The 19389-nt window shown below is 40.1% G+C and overlaps 1 protein-coding gene across 9 annotated transcripts in view; it reads right to left on the bottom strand.

Moving 5' to 3' along the window:
* The window catches only part of FRY (FRY microtubule binding protein), a 541372-nt gene that overhangs the window by 300483 nt on the left and 221500 nt on the right, over positions 1-19389 (bottom strand). The gene's annotated exons all lie outside the window — the stretch shown is intronic.

Genomic DNA, 19389 nt, shown 5'->3' with positions numbered 1-19389 from the left:
GTAGCAAATCAAGAGGAAAGAGCACTGTGCTTTCTCCCTGCTCTTAGACTGCACTAGTAAAGGCAAAATTTAACTTGACAGAAAATCAGTAATTATAGACCTCAAAATACTGGTGCTTTTACATTTCTATGTATAGATTTTTCTTTTAGAAATTTCTTTTTTGTATCCAGCTATTCCACTGAATTCATTTATCTGTTCTAGAAGTTTTTTGGTGGAATCTTTGGGGTTCTCTATGTACAGTATCATGTCATCTGTAAATAAAGAGTTTTACTTTTTCCTTTCCAATTTGGATGGCTTTTATTTGTTCTTCTTGTTAGATTGCTGTGGCTAGGACTTCCAGCACCATTTTGAATAAGAGATGTGAAAGCGGATATCCCTGTCTTGTTCCCAATCTTAAGGGGAACACTTAATGGTTTTTGCCCATTGAATATGATGCTGGTGGTGGGTTTGTCATATATGCCCTTTATGATGTTTAGGTATGTTCCCTTTATTCCCACTTTGCTGGTAAAACTGTATGGAAAATTGTGATTTCCTAATACAGACTTGCACTAGGCACAGCACTATTTCAGTTTATACTGTTCCCACAGCTTGACCGTTGTCATCATGTGCACACAGTTTATTAGGTTCAGAGGCTTAACACCTACCTGAAAATTCAAAAGTAATTTGAGTGCTGGGAAGAATGGGATCCATAGCTGAACAGAAAACTAACCTGGTGAATGCACACATGAATTTTTTCTGGGCTTCTTTATCATTCTGGGAGGGGGTTATGGAATTCCCTCCCACCTGCTCTAGCCAGCTACGTACCACTCCCTATCTTTGCTTCTTCCACTGTAACTTTACACTTTGTGCCTTTTCTTCCCAATCCTGCCAACACATCTTCTCTTTCAAAGACCTTCTGAAAATTCCACTTGTACCACAAAACCTCCCTTAACCAAATTGGAGGGAAATCAATATTTGGTCACCCAGCTACATCCATGGAGTAATCTTAAGCTCTCAGATTGGAAGGGATGAAATATTGAAATACGCAGCTACATGCATAAAGTTTTCTTACTGCATAATCTCATAATTTGAGTTATCTCTGTTCTCAACTGCATATCTGTAAGTTCATCTATTTGCATAATCCTCAGTGAGTCATTTTTTAAAAAATTTGTCCAGATGCTGACTCGTCTTTCTGAAATACTGTATGTGGTGGAAATATAATTACACATTAATTTTAAGTTGCTTTATTTTGCAATGTTCACCCAGAGAACTGAGAATGTACAATACAGTATAGTTGTAAGATTTATGAGCTGATGTTCTGCTATGACAAGTTAGGTGCATTTGCCTTACTTTCTGTGATGATGTATCATCTGCTGTTACTTATGAACTATTAGCAGAGCACGTGGTGGCATTCTGGAGTAATTACTGTCATGCTCTGGCAGCTGGTAGCAGTTAATACAACTCCAGAAGTTTCCTCATACTAGGGCAGGAAGGAAGCATTAGGAGGTTCTAATTCAAGTAGCCTAATGGGATTGAATTTGCATTGGCATAAAAACAGAAAAGACATGTCAGCAACAAATCACCTAAGACTAAGAGAAATTTTCTCCTAGAAGGGTTTATGCAAGTGTACATGGCCCTGGAAAGCATACTACTCTTCCAACAAGGTAGAAAGAAAAGTGAAATGCCTGCTCATACCTGTCTGTCATAGCAGGACCAAATCATGTGTGGCTGTGAACACAATAAAAAGCAGCTAACAGAGATCATCTTCAACTTGTTTCTTAACAGGTGGTATCTTTGGGACCTTTGATGATACATCAGTTTCCTGCGAAAATTACACTTCATTTTCCTGGTAGAATTCCATATGTAAAAACTGTTGGACAATGCAGATAAATTGATACTCCAAAAGTATTCCAAAGTATTCCAATAGGCTAGGCAGCATTCATTAGACACTTATATGTGCATTTCAATGATTCAAGGTCATTTGGTCATCTAAATTTTATTGAAAAATAAAACAAAACAAAAACCTTTGTCAACCTGTAACCTGGGAATAACCATGAAAGAAATCTGCCAGAGGCTATACCCAGCAGCTGCAAACATCTTTGTGTATTGTCAAGAGAGAACTCTAGCATCACCTTTTAACCTCAACACAAATACCCTGTTCAAAGAACACAGCTTCTATTCAAAATGCAATTTCAAAACACTATTCCTTGGGCAATTGCTTTTGTCTGTCTTTTTAAGCAGTTCACATGAGCTACACAATCACATACTTTTATCATGCGTTAAAATACACAAGCTGGATCTAGGGAAGATACAAAATCCTGACAGTCTACCTCAGACAAGGGGCTTAAACTTGTTCCCTCCTCTCCAACACCTCTGCTATGGCCTTACTTTGAACCCTGGTCATCTCTTACTTAGGCTATCCTCACAATGATTTTATGAACCTCCATTTTCAACAAAGACCCTCAGAATCAGCTTAAATCTCACCATGTGGCTCCCTGCTCAAAGACCCATGGGGCCTGCTTGACACTCTCAGGAGAAAGCCCAGATCCTTCAGCAGGTCCTTCAATGCTCCTTATAATCTGACCCAAATTGCCTGTGTGTACCATCTGTCACTCTCCTTCCAGGATCCTGGGATCCAGCTGTCACTCCCTCAACCAAGCACTTTCACATCTCCCTGCAATTGCTCATGCTCTTCCCTATGCCCTCTCCTCTCTGCTCTTGTAGTACTCCTCAAGTTCAAATGTCACAGCCTCTTAGAACTATTCCTCAGCTTCTTCCCTCCCTTAAAATGGTGAATCATTTTCTCCTCTGGGTGGAAGTATCCCTAGGTCTAAGCACAATGCTTGGCACAGGAAGAATGTGTATTTACTCTGTAGTTTTGTTCCCTGCAACTGCACCGAATCACCCGCTCAGCAAAGCAGGCCATCTTTGGTTGAAAGACCACAGAAGGAAAGAGTGGAGCCTGTTGACTCACAGTGTCCTCCACCTACCTCGGTGTACTGTATTCATAGGCATCCAATAATTTCTAAGAATGGCAGCAGAGGGCTGTTGATTCATTCTCAGGATTTCCTGAAGCTGATTCAGGGCATGTCCAGTTTGGGCTGATGCTAAGAGTATATCCACCTTAATCGTTATGACAAAATCTTTGGGTTCCAAACTTTTGTTCTAGTAAGGCAACCAGTTAGTTTCTCCAAAAATGAAACAGCAACATCCCTCACATGGAAAAAGACCTTGATCAGCAGAGAATTAAATTAACTCAGTAATTTCACTGAGAATGGTGTCCTTCCAATTTGGTAAAAGTGGCTGTAAGGTTTAAAAATAAAGTTAAATCAGATCGAGGTAATTTATATGCTATTTGGACAAAAAGGGACTATGTAAGTTAAAAATTTTGATAGAGAGCAATCTTTGACACTGTTGGCTGATTAAAAACAAAACACCCAAAACAGAAATATTCTCTCAAGTTGGCTGATCCCTATATAAATAAAAATTTATTGTACTCTAACTTCATTTTGAGTTTCCTGGACACATCTGCCCAGGGCTTGGGGAACACAATGGTATGATTTAACTTGTGGAATCCATTCAAAGAAAACACATGAGGGTCACAGAGGGAAAGACTTTTATCACATGGTTAGATGGTGAGTTACTGCTTGGAGAAAAAGAGAGAAAGACCCCAAAATATAAAACATTGCTATTGCTTGCTGGGGGCTGAGCCACTGATGAGATAAATGCTAGTTAAGTTTGACCATTAAGCTCCCTCACCCACCCAGATAACTGTATTCACTCCATAAACATTTAAAAGTTAATTCACAAGAGCCAGTGTGCCCTGTGCCGTGAAATGTGCTGGGGAAAATGACAATGGGTAGACACTGATTCTCAGCCCAGGAGGGGCCAGGGCTGGTAAAGCACACTTACACAGCACTGCTGCCACTGCTGCACCAGAAGTGGTAGAAAGGGTGTGGGAAGTGGGTGGTCAGAGAAGATTGCACTTGGGAAAGGAGTTTGACTCAAGCCCAAAAACACATGCTTCCGGTTTAATTCATGTGATACTTGCCAAGAATACTGCCACAGTAGATCTTCATATACTGCTCTGCTAGCAGTCACTCTGCACAGTTGTGACTGTGAAAGAGAGGTTTCTCACATGGGATACCTTCAAATGGTTTATTTTCTGAAGTTTCAGAAACATGCCTTTACCAAAATGTCTATGACTGGAGTGGTACAGATCAGATTGCCAAGCTTTGTGACAATAATGTCGCAGAGACTCCAGGATTCTTCAATTGATGGTCATATTGTCTTGGTAACGAGTAGACATGATAAAATACGTAATATTTTAAAATATGTAAAATATGTAATAACAATACTGGCTACCATTTACCAAGCAATTACTAGAGTGAGACTGTATTCCAAACATTTCATAAACAGTAACTCTAATTGTTATGGGTTTATGGGTAGGTATATATACATATACATATATGGATATTAGTCATTTATAAAGAAAGATGATGCCTTCGTACAGAATCAGTTTAAGTACCCTGTTCAAAGTCACGTAGCAAGTAAGTGGCTGTGGCAAAACACATGTTCATAACTATCCCAAATCACATGGAAACAGTAAATCAAACAAGCTTAAATGAATTCTTCCCATAATATGCATCACAACCAAAATGAATAAATCTAGTGGTTAAAAAAAACACATAAGAATAAAAAGAGGCTATAGCAAAGTAAAACATCTGGCTCCTCCATGTGGAGAAGGGTCCAGTCTAAGAACCCCAGATGTGTGCTGCTTCCTGGTGGTGTGGACACTGCACCTCTCCTTACAGGGACCACAGTGGAGAATTAGGTTTGCATAATGGGCCTTTCTTCTTTGTGCCACCTGACCAGTGTTGCATCACTTCCCTCTGCAGCAGGGCTCAGTGAAGAGTGGGATTAACTTTTGTTTCCACCACAAAAAATAAAAGGAAATAACCCAAATGGGATGATTCTCCTGGCTCACTCTTCCAGACTTGATTAACTTTCCACTTCAAATAAAGGAGACAGACTTGACCTCAAGCTCTGAGCACACATGACTTTGCCAGTCCCACCACTGTCAGGCATGGCTAGGTCTTTGCCATTAACTTAACACTGTCCATAAAAAACATTCTAACCTTCTCTCCATTGTGTGGGTCAACAGCAGAAACTTCATGAAAACACTGAGCTGAAGAAAGCAGCCCAGTTGTCATCTTTTAGTATAAAACAAACCAATCAGACACAGGCTGAAATGGGTATGTACATCTCAGGAACAGTATCAACATTTTATATCTCTCTTTTTCCTAAAGCCCAAAGAGCTTTTACATTCTTCTGGCCCAAGAAGTGACAGTCTCTTAGTCACCCCCTAAAACAAAGGCCTTGTTGGTAGAACAATATGATAGTGAATGAGCTCATTGGGACAGTTTGATGACTTACTTTGTGTATAAGGAACACTTGAGAATTGTTGAGTAAGCCTTCAATCACTAAAGTGTGTACACTTCATGATCAGTTAGATCCTCTGCCTGAACTCATTTAATATTTAACCAAATAATTATACTTATCTTTCAGTCTTTGACTTAACTTTAGGCAAAGTTTTTCTTAATTTCTGTATCAGGCCCATCCAACTCAGGCTCTTTATATTTCAGCAGCTTGAAAATGCATGCAATAGTATGTTACTCCTTTGACCTTCAAATGCATTTCTAGCACTGCAATAATAATACTCTTATACCACCCCTGGTCATGACCATGATTCCAGACTGTGGGTCAGGGAATGAATCCATTTCTGCCTCCCACAGAACTCTCAAACCTACCCAATAATAAATGGTTTGGATACATATGGTCACTAAAATGAATTCAGATGATGACTTTTGGTTTATAATGACGTCTTCATTATTCAACATGTTTGTGACCATCAACATCAAAAGCACTTGTCACCCAATCCTGTGTATGAAACACAACTCATAGCACCAACACACCATTATGACAGCAAAGGTGAAGATCACGTTCAGGGCTGTGGCCAGTGCCACACTGTCCTGGAAAGTGGTGGAAACAGAGAGGCCAGCAAGGAAGAATTTTGAATACTATAGCTTGGAGGTGATAAAGACTTGGAACAAGGCCTTGGCACAAGTGATGGTGACCAAGACCCAGATATGGGAGATTTCGCTGGGAAAAGGAAGCAGGACACATTCCACCAATGTTGTGAATGAACAACAGAGAAGGTTGAAAAGAACTCCAGTTGCTTGCCTGGGACTAGCTAACAGTGAAATCCAGCATTTATGAAGAGGAAGCTGAGTACGTTGAAGGACATGCTGGAGAGAGACGAAGTCACAGCTTCACATGGGTAGAAGGAAAAGATTCAGCTTTGGAGATGACTATAAGCAACACAGGGAAATAACAGGGAACATAAGGCCTAAGGAGTCAATGAGTGATATTTATGTACAATGATCACTCTTATTCATGTATCCAACTCATCTTTCATGGGCTTGATAAAGTTATATTTTGTTGTAATTACTGTTTTATGTAGGTCTCTTTACTAGACAATCCTGTCCTAAGAATAGCAACTTGGCTCATGTTCATCTTAAAGTCATCTCAGGGTATTAGAATTAAAAAAAAATTTCTCTGCTGTCTATATAAACAGTATCTAAAGGCTGAAATAAGCAGATCAATCAGTGTGGCCAAATGAGGGTTCTTCCTATTTTTGATACAGGGGGGATCTGGAGAGATTGCTGGTTAGAGGGGAGGGACCCCTAAAGTGGAGGTGGCATGAGGGCCTGCCAGGCCCTGGAGAAGAGAGTGGTCAGGAAGTGCTAGAGGTGTCGGGGTTGAAACTGGAGCCAGATAGATTTCCATACCTCTGGTAAGGGTAAACAAGCTAGCAGGGCTGTGACACAGCAGGAGGAAACTTGTACAAGAGTATGTGCCAGGCTAGTGAAATGTTTGGGCAGAGGAAAAGACCCTCCTACTTGCTTCTGGAGTGCATAGGATTTGGGGCTGGAATTTTTCAATGGAGGGCAGGCGGAGACTTGGCCCTTTTCCTCTTCTGGTTTCCCTTCCTTGCCTGGGGGCCAAGCTTTCCTGGCCAGCAGGCCCTAGAGATTGTGTAGCCTGGCAGCAGCCCCAGGACCCTCCCAGAGTGAGAAGTGGGGGTGGTACTGGTGACTAGAGCTACACTGAGTGGTCCTACTTGGCTGGACATGTGTCCCCAGAAGGATGGGCACAGGCATTGGGCTGACAGGCAGCATACAGAAGAAAAGGCAACACACAGCAAGTAGGACACCTGGCACATACAGACTCCAGAAAGATGCTTGAAGCTGGACTGTGACTGAGAACCAGCTTAGCCGCCTGATGATCAGGCTGCAGCCGCCTGTGTTTCCCAAAGGATGGTATTTTAAATGAGAGAAGAAATTCCACACATAGTTTTAAATTAATCTGGTAAAAGGTGGCAGGGTTATTTGTCTTTAGGGGTTTTACAGGGAATGGGCTCTGAGGCAGAAGCCTATTATTCTTCCAAAATTGTGTAACTGTCAAATAAACGACCCCTTTCCTTTTCACCAAACCTCTGTCTCTGGAGTTTGCCTATTGGACAGCAGGCAATAAAACTCCCATTTGCTGTTTGGTAACATTTTCAGGAAGAAAAATACATTCTTGGCATTTCCCCAACAACTAAATCACAGCTGCGCATCTGCACTGAAGGCTGAGAAATCAAGCACCTGCCTCTTTCAGCCATTCAGGGAGGTAGGGGGTGGAGGGAAGATGAGCACAGAAGAAAGGGGCTGGGAATGGCTCCTGTTGGGCCATTTACTGCTTCTCCCTGGAGCCGGAAGCAAGTTTGAACCTTGCCACCAGCACGTACTGAAATGCTTCCCTGGGGAAGTCTGTTTGTTTCTTTGTTTGCTTTTTTATCTATGAAATATTTGCCTCAATAGTATCTGATGAAGTTTAAATGAGAAAGTGTTTATTAGCACAGTGGCTAAATCAGTGCTAACTATTTTTCTTAGACCATTGAATGACCTAGCTCAAGGGGGCCCTGGGTAGGTAAAAGAGTCAGTGACAAAACCCTTTCAAATAAGTAGCTAAGTCTGAACAATAAGATTAAATATAAACCTCATTGGAAAATACCAATATTTCTACGTTAATGGAAATATATGAAAACAGAAAAACATTTTGTATTTTTTTGTAATGACAAAATTAAGGATTTGTTAACTTTATTTGTTTATTTATTTATTGTTTAATTATATAATCATTGAGGATATCTCATCTACTACTGTTGGATGTCACTCAAGCAAATAATTACTGTATTTGTTCATTTTAATCTAATGACAGCTTTCAATAAACCAATATACTTCTGTTCTGACCACAGGTTCATCAATTTCACCTACTATAAATCAGTATCTTTACCTTGCAAAGAATGATGATAGGCAGCCTAGTTTGGCACTTATCCTTGAGTCCTGGCTCTGGCATTTACAATAGTTTGTGTAAAATAGGGTCAGGGTCAAGAAAAATGGTACATCTACCATGGTAGGGCTTATATTCTCAGGTGGTTACTGTTGGCTGCCCCAACTTCTCCATTGGTAAAAGAATCTGTATTTTGTGCAGGTAGAAGTCTTTGTCCTATAGAAGGTGGACCCACCCAGTACTGGAGTAAGAATCCTGATTCATCCAATGTGGTAATCCCAGTTAGGCACATGACCCAATTCCAATTAGAGGAAGGCAAGATAAAGTTTGCCAGGACATTTGGCAAGATCTTCTTTCCAGAAGAAAGACTCCTCCTGGGCTTCCTTCCTTCCTGACTCTTAAGTAAAGCAAAAATGCTTAGAGCTGCAGTGGCCATACTGTGATCTTGCAGTGACAAACTGAAAGACAGGAATGCCAGGGTCCTTGAGCTTCTAAACCCATCTGAAACCTCCTCCTATCTCCAGGCTGTGGGTTAGGCAAGCTCATTAAGTCTTTATTCTTTCAGTGATTATGCAGTTATTCTGTTATTTACAGCAAAATTATCCTAAAATAACACACATTTCAAATCACTAGATAGCAAAAATTTTGTATGTATCAACCATACCATTCTACCTGTGAATAGTGTGTATGTTACTGTATTGTGATTAGTATCAAGAGCAACTAGGATTTAGAAGTGAAAGCCACTGATCTCAGAACCCTACTCAATCCTTTCTAATTTACATATTTTAAGTAAAGCAGTTGATGAATTGCAGAAGATAATAATTTGATTTTGAACTTCTTTCCCCCCTAAGAAAGTAATAATAAGGCTTGAAATGACTAATAAAATGATTAACAGAAAAGAAGCTAAAGTAAACAGATTTTTGGATATTTAAAATGTGGTAGAGTCTTCATTCTCAATCATAATTTTCTTCATTCTCAATCATAATTTTGACCTTTCTTAAAGTTCAAGCATTTAAAATTGTTAGTTTAAAAAAAGTTGGGTGTTTTTTTCAGTTGAAGCCAGTCAGAGAAAGATAAATACCATATAATTTCACTCATATGTGGAATCTAATGAGCAAACTGAACTAACAAGTGAACTAGACACAGATGAGTAGATAGAGATGGGTTGACAGCTCTGGGCTGGAAGTGGGTGTTGAGGGGTGGAGTGTTCGGGTAGAAGAGAAAAAGAACTCATGGACACAGACAACAGTGTGGTGATTGCAGGGGAAGAGGGTAGGTGGAGGTGGAAGAAGGTATAAGGGGGATAAATAGTAATAGAAAAAATACATAAAAATAAATAAATACAAATTTAAAAAAATAAAGAGTAGAGAGTATTTAAAAAAAGGAAATGGGCCAGGTTTTCAAACACCTTCAAAACTGATAACTCCATTGGCATAGACTGGGATTAGCTTTCGCATGATGATAAGGACTAGGATTTGTCGGTAAATGGAATGTGAACTCAGAAGGCAAGACTAAATTGTCTATTATGTTCCTATTTTCTTGCAATTGTATTCAGTCAAATAAAATAGAAAGAGGACAGGTTGTCTTGCACTCTTAACCTGGAAGAAAAGATGAGAACAGGCCTCAGGGCCACCATCAAAGGCGGGAAGGAAACAGAACACTCGGTGTTTCCCAACACAGGGCTTGGCTTCTCTCTCAACTCCCCAAGGAAGCTAAAATTCTCATTAGGGAAGCAGAAGATTATATTTGGGGAGTTGAAACAGTACAAGTTACTACAGCTAAGGCCATTTGTCATTCAATTGCACGGCCTCATTTTTAGGAGAGGTTCATTTTAAAATGTAGCTTTCGAAAACTCAAAGTTGAAAAGCAGAGTTTTCAAAAAGGAAAAATTGTGTTACCTGACCAGGGTGGCTCAGTTGGTTGGGCGTCATCCTGTAAAGTGAAAGAAAGGTCGAAGGTTCAACCCCTAATCAGGGCACATGCTTAGGTTGCAGACCAGTCCCTGGCTGGGGTGTGTGCGAGAGACAACGGATCAATGTTTCTCTCACACATCAATGTTTCTTTTCTTCTCTTTTTTCTCTTTTTCCCTCTCTCTAAAAGTAAATAAAATCTTCCTTAAAAAAGAAAGAAAAACTGTAATTTGTCTTCTTAGTAGTGGTCTAACTTGTAAATTTTAAAGTAATTTCTTATAATTTGCTAACATCATAGGCAATCTATTTTCCTAGAGCAACTCTTTTAGTTTTAAAATTATTTCAATCTGTCACAGGCCTTTTGCCTAGTTGCAGGCATTAAGTAGAGGTGAATGGTATCAATAACTAACCAATATTCCGGACAGATTTTTCAACAGCATTTTGCACACTTACTCCTTTTTTATTTCATCATGGATTAATTGAAATAAATCTACCCAAACCTAGGAGAGTGTCCTTTGCCTGTATGATCATATGTTACGAAAACCTCCAGAATGCCAGGAATCTCCATGAACACTGTATCTCCCTGTGCGGGAACAAAAGTTCTTCAGATCAAGTGACAATCCTGTTCACCTCCACTGGGTTAGATACACAGTCACTTTACTGTTAAAAAAAAAACACAGAAAAAAACCTGATAGGCTGTGTAAGTGTGAAAACTTTTTGTTATTCAGAATACTGAAAAGTGGGCTCATCTAAGAAACTAACCAAACTCAGCGGTCCAGTCTGTACTTATCAGTCAAGTTCAATAATGTATAAGTCAACCTCCCTCAGTCTGGCTTTAATGGTGTGGGAGCAATAACTGACAAACACTGCTGTTTATATGAACCCCATTTTTCAGTAAAGGTATTCAAAACCCTTCACATACAACCACTGGAGACGAAGTGTCAGGTTTGTTCTTTCCATATAAGGAACTGAGGGAAGGACATAAACAAGGTCACATATGGCAAAAAGAAAAGGAAGGAAAAGGAAAAAAAGTCTAATCTTGTATTTGTACAAATGAAGTGTTTTATTGATTTGCCTAATCCTTCCTACATAAATATGTATGACATTCTAATGGAATTTTACTAAAGTATTGCCCTTAGTTAATTTAATATCTTTTCTTTTTCATGGCTGCCAAAATGCATATTTACCTGTTTAAGGCTAAACTTAAAGAAGTCAGTCTAGTGTTCTTAAGCTTAAGATGAAATCTTTAACAGCAATTGAATTGTGTATTTCCATAGTGCTGTTGTGCCTGTGGCATTAGCTGAAAAGTCCTAAAAATTTCAAAGCTATCTTTGACTGCTAACAACTCTGCACTTTGCAATTGATTCAAACAGCAGAGGCAGTTGGAACTGTATATCAAATTAGAGTTGATAAAAGCACATAATGTAGTTTTGAATGCCTTCTTGAAAAAGATTTCAGCTCCCTTAAATTGACATGACAACAAACTCTTACAGCAGCATAAAAAGTATGAGCTGAAATTTTAAGGCTTTGGCTCAAATTTCCATCTGCAGCTCATCAAATGACTGAACAGTAGGAAGGAATTAAACTCAAATCAGACTCATTACAGAGTCTGAGATGCTGGCAGAATATAAACTTCCACTCTGAGCATCTGGAGTTTTGAGTGACTAACATTTAAATGCTTATGTTTGTATGTTTTGTGAAAGGGAAGAAAAGTATTTGTAAGAATATAGGTGAGCTATATGATTAAATTTAGCTTATAGAAATATATGATCACACACACACACACACACACACACACACACACACCCTTCTCTTTAATTCCATAACTATTCGGAAATGTGAGGGGAACATTCATAATGAAGGATAACTGATTTTATATTAGTCTCAGGTCAAAATTCCAACGAACACTACAACTCTTCGCAACTTTCTGATGTAAAGAATGGCTGTTTGAAACACTTGCTAACCCAAATCCTGACATCTGGTCAAGTGTATCAGGGTAAAATATTTACATTTTCCCTTCTTTGTCAGCTGTCCTGCTAGGTAGAATATTATAAAATGTTCTTACAGGACTTGACCTGCAAACACCAGGCTTCCAGTAGTTTTCTGATGCAGTGAAAGTGTAAATCTATAAAGTTAAAATGGACAGAATCTATCAAACACATCATCGCAAATAAAATTCTCTAGGGCACAGTGTCTAAAATACCACTGGCTCCTCTCCCTGGGGTTCTGTAAGTCCTGGGAACTTCCATATTAATATTCCTGAATTCTGGCTCTAACAAGGAAGGAAGGGAAGCTCTGAGAGCTTGGCTTGGAGCAGGCAAGTCTCAGTTAGCCTTGATGCTCCCAAAGCTGCAAGTCTAATAGTGCATAGTACATGCTTAGTAAGGCAGTTTTGAATAGGGTTTGCCTTGCTTCTCTGACACTGTTGGGTACCACGGCATTTTGGAGCAATAACCAAGAAAAGCTGACACTAAGTAAGTTTTTGAGTAAAATCTTACATTGAAAAATAAGCAAAGATATTCTTATGAAAAGACTATTCCCATCACTGCCCCTCCAAGCCTAGGACAGAAAACTTTTCAGCTCAAAGAGACATCATTATCCATGCAGCCAACAGCCTACAATGGAGCAATATTTACATGAGTCAGATTGATTGATCTATTGAATGAGAAAAATTAGTAAGAAAAAACATGAGATAAAGTTGTGTACTATTTTTTCCACACATGGTGCTCAGCTTTCCAAGAAGTGTGTGCCTCTCCACTGGGTGGTGTGCAAACAGTGGGTGACTCTCAGGAGGCACCACATAGTAGACATTCAGAAATGTATAAGGGTTTACAAAACAGAACTAAGGGAAAAGCCAGGGTACAACCGTTAGGGTATAACCCAGAAAATCTTAATACATGTTTTTTGGATGGATTCATCGCTGTATATCTTAAGTGCCGATCTATAATGCACAAAATATAGCCTTATTCAGTGTAAAGACTGTGGACCATGATTATTTTTTATTTGAGCCTGATATGGGTATGTCATACCATAGAAGCTAAACTTTGGGAGATAAGCCTTATCATCCTAGACAAGGAACATTTAAAGAGAAGCTGGTTTATTCATAATCGATGCAACTCATTTATCTAATGAAGTAATCTGTTGAAGGCACTGAACAAATGACAAGGCACTGAATAACTTTAAGTTTTAATCCTAGTCAAGAACCTGCACATATGGGGCTCTCATTCAACAAAACAGCCCCAATACAGTCAAATGTCACTTCTCATGAATACAAATTCACTTCTGTGCCCATCTCATTTCTGAATACCACATAAGCTCAAAAACACAGAAGTTGCTAATAAGATGATCAGTACCTAGCTAACCCATTCTACTCTGAACTGTACCCAAAAGTGAACTAATGAGTCATGGGTATTAAAGTGTTTTAGAACATATGTCTTTTAAATCAAGAGAATATCTGCATATTGGTCAGCTGACACAGCTAAACACAAGACACTTCCTCAAGCACCTTGGGCTATTCCTAGATTGTGACATTGTTGGGTCGTCTCTCCTTCTTGCCCACTGATTGCCTCTCTGATTCTTCAGTTCTTATTGGTGCAAAAATAGGCAAAGACATTGAAATCAAGTAATTGTATGCTACCAGTGTGTGGGGAGCTTTATGGTGGTGGAGACTGAAGCTAACAGTACAATGAGACACCCAAATTAGAGCTAGATTTCCCTTATCACTGGAAATATTCTCCCTGTTCTCACAGCTAAGAAGAATTAGGGGTTTGCTACCATTTCCTAAAAAGAATACAACATATCAGAGAAACCTCAGCAAGAAGCAAATGACAATTCTAGAAGTAAAGATCACTGATACATTTTTATTTACTGGAGCCATTTAAATTGCGAATTAAATAGACTTTAAAAATGGGAAAAGTCAATATAAAACACTTATAACAGAAGAAACAGCTTTTTACTATAACCCGTGTGTGTGTGTGTGTGTGATATCAAATGACCAGTGTGTTATTTGTAATGAGGGTGAAGACTTGTCAATACTTAGGTCTTTCAAATAGGTCCAAGGTAAGGGAATGGCAGTGACTTCCAACATTGGTTTTTGAGAGAAAGAGAGAGAAGAGGGCCCATCAGGGTACCCAGGGAGGAAGGGAAGAAGGATGCTAATAATTGGCAGGGTATCAGACATCAAGACTGAACATACCTATAAAGCACTAAGTTCCCCCAAAGTGTTCTTGATACTTTGCTTATCCTATGGGTGATTAAAAGTGAGATTATTAACTGCATTGGGGGAGTGTTGGGGTTCATGGCATTTACTACTATTCTGGCTCTGAGTAAATCACTTTCTCAACTCTAAAAAAATTTTTTTCTTAGGATATAGTCCCAGCAGTGGAATTGCTGGGTCAAAAGGCAGATCCATTTTTAGTTTTATGAGGAAGTTCCATACTGTTTTCCATAGTGGTTGTACCAGTCTGCAGTCCCACCAACAGTGCACTAGGGTCCCCTTTTCTCCACAACCTCTCCAAAACTTGTTGTTTCTTGCTTTGTTTATGATGGCCATTCTAACTGGTGTGAAGTGCTATCTCACTGTGGTTTTAATTTGCATCTCTCTGATAGCTAGTGATATTGAACATCGTTTCATGTGTCTTTGGATTTTCTGCACTAAAACACCAATCCAAAAGGACCTATGCACCCCAGTGTTCATAGCAGCACAAATTACAATAGCTAGGTGCTGGAAGCAACCTAGAGGCCCATCAGTAAATGAATGGATCAAAAAACTATGGTACATTTACACAATGGAATTCTATGCAGCAGAAAGAAAGAAGGAGCTCCTACCCTTTGCAACAGCATGGATGGAGCTGGAAAGCATTATGCTAAGCGAAATAAGCCAGGCAGTGAAAGATAAATGCCACATGATCTCACTTTTAACAGGAACCTAAACAACAAAACAAAGAAACAAGTAAAATATAACCAAAGACACTGAAATAGAGGACAGGCTGACAGTAACCAGAAGGGAAAGAAGAGGGAATTTCAGGGGAGAATAGGAAGGGTTTACAGGAACAAATTTAAAGGACACATGGACAAAACTAGGGGGAGGGTGGTAATGGGAGGGAAGTGGGGAGGGTTGGGTGAGTGGGCTGAATTGAGAGTAAAAGGGAGAAAACTGTACTTGAACAATGATTAAAATAAAGAAAAAAAAGAATTTAAAACAAAAAATTTTTTTTCTTTTTTTATCTGTAAAATGTGGATAATATGTAACCTTGCAGGGTTATTAGAAGGAGTGAAGGTGATACACAGAGGTGTCATATGGTCTCCTTTGCCTGGGGCTGTCCCAGCTCATGCCTAGTGTCCCAGCATTATTATTAACTTGAACTCTGCCCCACATATAAATTACCAGGCATAACATTTGACACAGGGTGGGCCTGCAGCCAATGTGGCAGTATATTATTCTAGGGTTGTTTATAGGTTTAAACAACCAACCAAGCAACAACAACAAAAAATCCCAAACAACATCTCTAATTTGTCTCCATCAGCAACCCAGGGACAGACCCCATTTACCGAGAGTGGATGCTGATTTGGGATTTTATGTCTCATTAGGACTATGAACAACTTTAGCAGAAGGGACCATGGGTGAAGAATGTTAGAGTAATACTGTCTGAGTGCTTGGGTCAGCACTGGGGACTATCTCCTGTTGAAAGAACTGAGGTAAGTACTGCTCTACTGGATTTAGGCAACTTGGTTAAAACTCCTTAGTTTTCTATTTATTAAAACCAATCTTACAAAGAGGCTAAAACTAGCATGTAGAGGGAGTTCTCTGGAGCCTTTTTCAGTGTCCTTATGAACACGGTGACATAAATCAGGATCCCCAAGCACTGCCCTTCGGCCAGTCAGAGGTGTTTTCCACCCTCGCTTGCACAGGATTTTCTGTCCCCAGAGATAACCCTATACCAGCTGGCATAGAAAATGTTGGACAGAAATAGAGTCCTTATCACCACTACCTAACTCACTACATCATAGCTGAAAAATGCCACATTTGATTCTGAAAACTACTGCAAGTTTTCTGTAGTAACATTAGACCTTTTACAACACACATCAGCTCCTTCCAAAATGAGTAGTCTGTCAAGTAAATTAATTAACTCCTTCCTTGAAAGAGTTAATAGGCATTCAAAAGTTTCCCTCCATTGGGAAGCCAAAGGTTGAATGAAGGACATTCCACCCTGGGATGATCAGGGTCTCGAGTGAATTCTGACTGTCAGTTGGTCACGGGCCCATATTCACTGTACATGGAGGAGTGATGTGAACACCAGGACAGCCAGTCAGAGCTTGCAGATCAGCAGAGAGCCCACGCCACAGCTCTATCCACCAACATGCAACAAACTCTCCTTTCCAAGAAATAGTCTGGAACTCTCTGCTCTAAGCTTTTCCTATGGCAAACCTGAGAAGCCATGGTGACTTTCTGCCACTGAGAAGAACCCCTGGCCACTCCGTGCAGCTGGAAGGTGTGTATTTGAGGAATGTAGGAACATTCTAACAGTAGCTGAGATGGAAAAGGGAATAAAGTTAAAAGATAAATCTAGAAAAAAATGGCCCAAAGCAAGCACCTAGTTTTATGCTTGGTTTATGTGGTTCCCTTCTCTAGGACTGTGGGAAGAACTGTCCACACACAGATGACTCCCTGAGGATGTCAGTGCTAAGAGAAAACATGGCCTAAGTCTGATTCAGAGGAACGGGGAGCAGTGGAGTCTATTGTCAATGCTCAATAAATGTTAAAATAATATCAATGTGTTAGAAATTGTGCTAAGTGCGTTATATCTTAACACCTCATTTACTCCGGTGAGGTACTCATTTTTGCCTGGTGTAGAGATGAGAAGATTGAGGCAGGGGAGTTAACTGCCCAAGGCCACACGAGTACAGGAGCTAGAGATCTGGACCAAGCCTATCTGGTCCTGTGGCTTGTGTGTCCCAGGCGAGGGCATGGACTGGGGAGCAGGATAGTGAAATGCAAAGGAGGGTGAACAGATGAAACAACCTGAGACGATAGACGAGACATTTGGAGAGGGGCCTGAATGGTGCTCATGGACACTGGAGGCAAGAGAAGCGTGGCTTAGTCTTTGAAATGTTGGCAGAAGCCTCCCCAGGACACTTTATGTCAGGTAGACCAGTAAGTGGCCAGTGGAACCTTCCAGGTTGGATTGAACACTACAGGGCAGGAGCTGGGAGAATCACTGAAAGGCTAGGAAAGGCCTGGGCATGAATGGGGAAGGAGCAGGAGAACAGGGGAAGGAGAAAGAGGACAGATTTAAAAAAAAATCTCTGCAGTGAGGTCCACAAAGGACATTTTTATTCCCAGACATCAGGGCCATGTTCATTCCCAGTCCCTACAAGGAGAAGGTGGCCTGACAGAGTGGGCATGCCCATGAAGAGGGTGTCAAAATGCACAGGGAATGAAAAGAAATACGTCTCACCAGGCAATGACTGACTTCATTGACTTGTTAATTCTTCAGGGGAGACATATATAAAATTACCTTTTCCTCACAATGTGCCACTTAGGAAAAAAACCAAATGGAAATCTTGAAAAAGCTTGTGGGATCATCTTTCCTCTTCCTACCACCTCGCAAAGAAGCCAGCCATGGTTATAGAGTTTGTTTTATTGCTTTTTAATTGTTGCACTTTTATAAAGAAGTTCTGCTATACAATTAGGGGCCTGATTCTCCTTGCAGCTTCCCCCAAACCTGATATTTAGGTCTCTGTGTGGCTCTCCCCCAACCTCCGGGCAGGGTTACCTGAGCAGTGTAAAGCCCTAAGGCTTCTACTTCAACTTTTTCTTCCTTACAGACCAACTCCTTTCTCTCTTTGCTACTAAAAACATGTAAAACAGGGACCTATGATAGATTATAAGCAGGTTAGTGTCACAATAAGCTTAAAGAAGGCTAAGTATAAAGTATATTTCCTCTTCCTCTTTCAAGACAGGACTGAAAACATTCTGAGCTCAAAGGAACGCAAGAGAATGCCCAGTTCTCTCTTCTGCTCTGAAGATATCAAGATGGAGGGCAGGGCCTTTCTCATTCACCTTTGTCAGCCTTCAGTCTGGCACACAGTAGGTGTTGAATAAATACTTCCTGAATGAATTGAAACAATTCAAAATTGTGTCCCAGATACTCCCCAAATAGAACTGAATAGTCATTTTGAACCATTTTCTGATGTGAGTGTGTGTGTGTGGGGGACAGGGGAGAGCTTAGGAAAGGTGGAGGGAATATACATATACTTTATGTAGAGTAATTTAAAAATACTCAAGGGGAAAAAATTTCAAAAGCAATCCCACTGGCCTCAGTATTATCAAAACATAATTTTTTATCTAATGAAGCAATGACAAAAATCGATGGAAGACAAAATCTCTGGCTTGGGATTAACCCAGAATAATGACAGAAACCACTGGCCGGTGTCAGAAGCACAGGAGGCCTTTCCACTGATTGGAAAACTGCTCCATAAAGAGCCCGCACATCAGATTCTTTCCTTAAAGAAAAGGGTGGAGAAACAAAGAAAGATTCACCCTGGAGGAGGAAGGGTTACACACGCGATAAATGAGTTATGGCTGTAACAGAGACAGGAACGTTGTTTGGGTGACAGCATTGCTCCTAAATGGCTTCCCACTTGTAGAAAGCAGCTTCTGACAAGCCCCACTGTGTATACAGTGATACAAAAATGGCCATGTCTTGAAATGCACATCCCTACCTACCTTAAGGCTGAAGAGACTGGCTGTTTTCTCAGAACAATTATGGCTCAGGTTCTCCTGCCCAGGTTTTATTTATAGGAGAACAATCTTGGCCACAGGTCATTTGTGTAGAAGATAATTAATCGCCAGCTCTTTGCACACAGGTAGGTTAATTAGTATGCACCTAATATAACATCAAGATTTTTCTTGGAAAATTTTTAAAAATTCCAAACAATTAAAGGCCTATTATACCTGATGATCTTTTACCCAGAGCAAGTACAAAGGCTGTTGGTGAAACAGGGAAGACTTTGTTTTAAACTGTTCTGAAAACACAAGGCATCACAGATCCCCTGAAGGCCTCATTTTCATTTTATTCCAGATCTGCAAAGCCGTAGATGTTGT

This window comes from Phyllostomus hastatus, unplaced genomic scaffold (genome assembly GCF_019186645.2).
Source record: "Phyllostomus hastatus isolate PE091 unplaced genomic scaffold, TTU_PhHast_1.1 phas_contig_41, whole genome shotgun sequence".
Taxonomy (NCBI): domain Eukaryota; kingdom Metazoa; phylum Chordata; class Mammalia; order Chiroptera; family Phyllostomidae; genus Phyllostomus; species Phyllostomus hastatus.
Note: the sequence above shows the minus strand (reverse complement) of the source record. Positions and strands in the feature narration are given on the sequence as shown.